Raw genomic sequence first — 7,028 nt, 5'->3', positions numbered from 1 at the left:
TTGAATTTTTATAATCCTGGATCGGAAGGGTCCGATATTGGCCAGTGACAGACCGGGATGTGTACAGTATCACCCTGAGGTGAAAAGAGTCGGTCTTAACAGGACGTTTGGTTTTTAGAGCAGCCGGAAGTCCCAACATGGCTTGAATTCCCAGCCCAAATACAGCCAAAGCATAGCTTTAATCGGACGTTTAAGCCTTGAATTTTAATATCCTGGATCGGAAGGGTCCGATATTGGCCAGTGACAGACCGGCATGTGTACGGTATCACCCTGAGGTGAAATGAGTCTGACTTAACAGGACGTTTGGTTTTTAGAGCAGCCGGAAAAAGAGTCCCAACATGGCTCAAATTCCCAGCCCAAATACAGCCAAAGCATAGCTTTAATCGGACGTTTAAGCCTTGAATTTTAATATCCTGGATCGGAAGGGTCCGATATTGGCCAGTGACAGACCTGGATGTGTACGGTATCACCATGAGGTGAAAAGAGTCTGACTTAACAGGACGTTTGGTTTTTAGAGCAGCCGGAAAAAGAGTCCCAACATGGCTTGAATTCCCAACCCTAATATAGCCAAAGCATAGCTTTAATCGCACGTTTAAGCCTTGAATTTTTAAAATCCTGGATCGGAAGGGTCCGATATTGGCCAGTGACAGACCTGGATGTGTACGGTATCACCCTGAGGTGAAAAGAGTCTGACTTAACAGGACGTTTGGTTTTTAGAGCAGCCGGAAAAAGAGTCCCAACATGGCTTGAATTCCCAGCCCAAATACAGCCAAAGCATAACTTTAATCGGACGTTTAAGCCTTGAATTTTAATATCCTGGTTCGGAAGGGTCCGATATTGGCCAGTGACAGACCTGGATGTGTACGGTATCACCCTGAGGTGAAAAGAGTCTGACTTAACAGGACGTTTGGTTTTTAGAGCAGCCGGAAAAAGAGTCCCAACATGGCTTGAATTCCCAGCCCTAATACAGCCAAAGCATAGCTTTAATCGCACGTTTAAGCCTTGAATTTTTAAAATCCTGGATCGGAAGGGTCCGATATTGGCCAGTGACAGACCTGGATGTGTACGGTATCACCCTGAGGTGAAAAGAGTCTGACTTAACAGGACGTTTGGTTTTTAGAGCAGCCGGAAAAAGTGTCCCAACACGGCTTGAATTCCCAGCCCAAATACAGCCAAAGCATAGCTTTAATCGGACGTTTAAGCCTTGAATTTTAATATCCTGGATCGGAAGGGTCCGATATTGGCCAGTGACAGACCTGGATGTGTACGGTATCACCCTGAGGTGAAAAGAGTCTGACTTAACAGGACGTTTGGTTTTTAGAGCAGCCGGAAAAAGAGTCCCAACATGGCTTGAATTCCCAGCCCAAATACAGCCAAAGCATAGCTTTAATCGCACGTTTAAGCCTTGAGTTTTTAAAATCCTGGATCGGAAGGGTCCGATATTGGCCAGTGACAGACCTGGATGTGTACGGTATCACCCTGAGGTGAAAAGAGTCTGACTTAACAGGACGTTTGGTTTTTAGAGCAGCCGGAAAAAGAGTCCCAACATGGTTCGAATTCCCAGCCCTAATACAGCCAAAGCATAGCTTTAATCGGACGTTTAAGCCTTGAATTTTAATATCCTGGATCGGAAGGGTCCGATATTGGCCAGTGACAGACCTGGATGTGTACGGTATCACCCTGAGGTGAAAAGAGTCTGACTTAACAGGACGTTTGGTTTTTAGAGCAGCCGGAAAAAGAGTCCCAACATGGCTTGAATTCCCAGCCCAAATACAGCCAAAGCATAGCTTTAATCGGACGTTTAAGCCTTGAATTTTAATATCCTGGATCTGAAGGGTCCGATATTGGCCAGTGACAGACCTGGATGTGTACGGTATCACCCTGAGGTGAAAAGAGTCTGACTTAACAGGACGTTTGGTTTTTAGAGCAGCCGGAAAAAGAGTCCCAACATGGCTTGAATTCCCAGCCCAAATACAGCCAAAGCATAGCTTTAATCGCACGTTTAAGCCTTGAGTTTTTAAAATCCTGGATCGGAAGGGTCCGATATTGGCCAGTGACAGACCTGGATGTGTACGGTATCACCCTGAGGTGAAAAGAGTCTGACTTAACAGGACGTTTGGTTTTTAGAGCAGCCGGAAAAAGAGTCCCAACATGGCTTGAATTCCCAGCCCTAATACAGCCAAAGAATAGCTTTAATCGCACGTTTAAGCCTTGAATTTTTAGAATCCTGGATCGGAAGGGTCCGATATTGGCCAGTGACAGAACGGGATGTGTACGGTATCACCCTGAGGTGAAATGAGTCTGACTTAACAGGACGTTTGGTTTTTAGAGCAGCCGGAAAAACGGTCCCAACACGGCTTTAATTCCCAGCCCAGATACAGCCAAAGCATAGCTTTAATCGCACGTTTAAGCCTTGAATTTTTAGAATCCTGGATCGGAAGGGTCCTATATTGGCCAGTGACACACCGGGATGTGTACGGTATCACCCTGAGGTGAAATGAGTTTGACTTAACAGGACGTTTGGTTTTTAGAGCAGCCGGAAAAAGAGTCCCAACATGGCTTGAATTCCCAGCCCTAATACAGCCAAAGAATAGCTTTAATCGCACGTTTAAGCCTTGAATTTTTAGAATCCTGGATCGGAAGGGTCCGATATTGGCCAGTGACAGAACGGGATGTGTACGGTATCACCCTGAGGTGAAATGAGTCTGACTTAACAGGACGTTTGGTTTTTAGAGCAGCCGGAAAAACGGTCCCAACATGGCTTTAATTCCCAGCCCAGATACAGCCAAAGCATAGCTTTAATCGCACGTTTAAGCCTTGAATTTTTAAAATCCTGGATCGGAAGGGTCCGATATTGGCCAGTGACAGACCGGCATGTGTACGGTATCACCCTGAGGTGAAATGAGTCTGACTTAACAGGACGTTTGTTTTTTAGAGCAGCCGGAAAAAGAGTCACAACATGGCTTGAATTCCGAGCCCTAATACAGCCAAAGCATAGCTTTAATCGCACGTTTAAGCCTTGAATTTTTAAAATCCTGGATCGGAAGGGTCCGATATTGGCCAGTGACAGACCTGGATGTGTACGGTATCACCCTGAGGTGAAATGAGTCTGACTTAACAGGACGTTTGGTTTTTAGAGCAGCCGGAAAAAGAGTCCCAACATGGCTTGAATTCCCAGCCCAAATACAGCCAAAGCATAGCTTTAGTCGCACGATTAAGCCTTGAATTTTTAATATCCTGGATCGGAAGGGTCCGATATTGGCCAGTGACAGACCGGGATGTGTACGGTATCACCCTGAGGTGAAATGAGTCTGACTTAACAGGACGTTTGGTTTTTAGAGCAGCCGGAAAGAGTGTCACAACATGGCTTGAATTCCCAGCCCAAATACAGCCAAAGCATAGCTTTAATCGGACGTTTAAGCCTTGAATTTTAAAATCCTGGATCGGAAGGGTCCGATATTGGCCAGTGACAGACCGGCATGTGTACGGTATCACCCTGAGGGGAAATGAGTCTGACTTAACAGGACGTTTGGTTTTTAGAGCAGCCGGAAAAAGAGTCCCAACATGGCTTGAATTCCCAGCCCAAATACAGCCAAATGTGTATTTGGCTGACCTGGATGTGTACGGTATCACCCTGAGGTGAAAAGAGTTTGGGGATTTTTGCTGTGACATCGATTCCTGTGTTATCAGTCTTTCTTTAGATCCTTCTTTTTAGGCATCCTGATGTCACCAAACAGCCAGGGCAGAGATGACTGCATGGTCAGGGCTGCCCCGTGACTGACAGCAGGCTGTCACTCAGCTGAAGTGACAAGCTCAGTGTTGGACAGCCTCCGGGAAAGAGAGAGATTGATAGAGAAGAGATATAAAGACTGACTGTTTATAGCCTGTGAAAGCTTCTTCACCTACCAGGATGTTTATGTCAAACAATATTCTCTTCTTCAATGTCTATTCTCTTGCCAGGCTTCCAGAAATCTTTCTTTATTTGCTATGTTGTCTCAGTTATCTCCAACTGTGGACAGTTTATACAAGAAGATTTCCTGAACAGTGATTTCAATCTTAACTCTTTTAGTGAGAAAAAGCTCTTCTTGTAACTTTTATTTTCAATTTCAAGTTCTCATTCATATTCCATGTATTTGGTTTCCCTCACTTCCAGAAGAGGGCAGCACTTCTTTACCAAATGTTATTGTAAAGTCTGCCATTTACAGTATTCTGGCATTTGTAACTCTCCTGTGTGATTTATTGAGAAGTATGCTGACAGAGGTCATCATCTTCAAAGTCGAGAAGATGCTGCTCATTCCCTGCATGCTTCTCATCCCTTTAATCTCATCTCTCCCATTTCACTCTTTTGAAAAGGAAGCTATTCAGACTAAAACGTAGTGTGTCATATACACTGTGATTTATGAAAAGTGCACAATGCAATTTACAGCAGACTTCAGTCACTTCCACTTGTATTGCCTGTCGTCCTTCTTCTCTCCCTCTCACTCTCTCTCTCTCTCTCCCCTTCTCTCTCAACTCGCCTCACTTTTTCGTTTCCCCCCCTCTCCCTCTATGCTTCTGCTCCACCCTATAATCACGCCGGTTCATGGCTCTCATTTGAAGCGGTATATATAGCAGTAATTGTCAGGGTGCAGTACGGAGACTGGGCAGAGCATGTGTACTCTCTCACAGGGCTGTTTTGCAATAAATCTCATAGTGGAGAGGAGAGGATTTGGGTTGTGGGGTACGTGCACAAGCACATGCACCAACACAAAGACACATTCACTCCAATGCTCAAGCAATGTATTAAAACATAGATTAAAAAAAATGTACCAGCACCTAAGAAAAGGCATTGTTCTAATGTGCAAGTGTTCTCTTTGCTTCTATAAGTCAATATATCTCACTGACTATTCATTTACTCTCTCAATGGGCCTGACATTGAAATTGAACGTGTCTCATAATGTGTGTTTTTCACTTAACAGAATGGGACAATTATGCAAAATGCATCATTATTCAGGAAAGCATCTCCTTATCAGTAAATATTAACAATCCCAGGTGATGAGTTAGGGCTCATACATCTGCTTATGATCCATGAGCACATTGAAACACACTCACATACTGTACACATGCAAAATAATAATCAATTATAAGTGAAAGAAAACACTAATGAGCATTCTCATCAGCTTCTTGGACAGTAGCAGCTCATCACCCCTAATGTGATAAAATGCATGTTATCATTAAGGCAGCACGGAACCAGACAGGTCCAACGGTTCTTATTATCAAAGCAGCCATGTGATTTTCAGCAAAGACATTCCTGCACAATAATCTGAAGTTTGATCACAAAAATCCCTCTCCAGTCTGTCTGCCTTATAAACCATGGAACACTGCTTCCAAAAGAGATGACAACAAAGCCTGTTATGCACTTTTGTGTGTGTGTGTGTGTGTTCTTGTTTAACTATATTCGTATGGTCCAAAAACCGGGAGTCCAGTATACTTGTGGGGTCCAGACAGCTTTGTGGGGCCAAAATGCTGGACCCCACAATTTTAAAGGGTTGTTTGAGGGTTAAGACTTGGTTTTAGGATTAGGGTTAGAATTAGGTTATAGTTAGGGTTAGGGTAAGGTTAGGCATTTAGTTGTGATGGTTAAGGTTAGGGTAAGGGGCTAGGGAATGCATTATGTCAATGACGGGTCCCCACAAAGATAGTGAAACGCATTGTGTGTGTGTGTGTGTGTGTGTGTGTGTGTGTGTGTGTGTGTGTGTGTGTGTGTGTGTGTGTGTGTGTGTGTGTGTGTGTGTGTGTGTGTGTGTGTGTGCGTGCGTGCGTGCGTGCATGTGTGAAGGGGCGGGGGACTGGGTTCCTTGTAGCTTGTATGGACAGGTCTATCATTCAGAGAGGGCACACAGTCTCCATTGTGGAGCCGTCTGTGGTCCTCATTGGGTCAGGGTGGGGTGGCAAAGGGGGCCTCCCGAATAAAAACATGTGCAGCAAACAGGAAGTGGGCCTGTAAGGATAAAACAAGATCTGCATAGCTGAGGGGTTGTGAGTGGAGTTTGCTCATATGTCCTCAATTCTTTTCTTTTTTTTAATCTTAAATTGCTTTCTTTCTCCTATCCTGATTCATCTTGGTCGAGTGATTCGGTTTGCTTGGATTTCACTTTGGGTGTCCACGCTGTGTTGGAGATGTAATCAAGTTCTGACAAAATCATTCTATCTTAAAGCAAGTTCTAGACACTATAGTATCTAGTGTCTGCCAGTGTGATGATATCATTTGTGTTTTTTCCAAGGTAGTGACATGTTTCCCCAGAACAAGAGAAACTGCACAAAGAGCAAGTGGATTTATCTCTAACCTGCATTTTCTCCAATTAAAAAGTTCAACAGAATGAAAAGGTTTTAAGACCTAATATTTTAAGATAATCTGTAAAGTCCACTATACTTGCTCACAGTATGTGTTTGTAGGAATACAGAATGCTGAAAGTGCATGAAAGGATGCTGAATGTGTGAGAGTACACTCTGTGAACCCAGGTGCTCTGCTTTTAAGTATTCCTTTCCTGTTTGCCCAGCAGCTGTTTCATCCCAGCAAGTGACCACTTCACAGCTCTGCTGTTTTCTTTCTGGGTGGACTTGTCAGATGTGATCAAATCAGACTTTTGTTAAGAGTACATTTTCTTTCCAGACATAGCTGATTACTCAACCCATTCCTACTAGATTTGATACCCTTGAATTTAGTTATTAATTCCTGGACACTTTTGTGTATTTTTGTTACTGAAATAGTTAGGCTAGGCGATTTCTCGGTTCCCATGAGGAGCAGTGTTTGCAAAGGATTAAGACACAGAAAATCTAACAGCTTGAAAGGGTTATCTTTGGGCAGCCTAGTCATTTTAGGGGAAACCTTGTAAAATTAAGTTCCAGTATTCCACTGGCCTATAAGTGTCTAAAAAAACTAAGGACCCGGAGTGCTTGAGTAACCAGTTTGAATAGATCAGAACTTCCAACAAAATAACACATGTATCAGAGCAGGCGGAAGGAAAATGACATATAATATAGCATCT

Source organism: Sander lucioperca, chromosome 15, assembly GCF_008315115.2.
Source record: "Sander lucioperca isolate FBNREF2018 chromosome 15, SLUC_FBN_1.2, whole genome shotgun sequence".
Taxonomy (NCBI): Eukaryota; Metazoa; Chordata; class Actinopteri; order Perciformes; family Percidae; genus Sander; species Sander lucioperca.
This window is presented reverse-complemented; position numbering follows the sequence as displayed.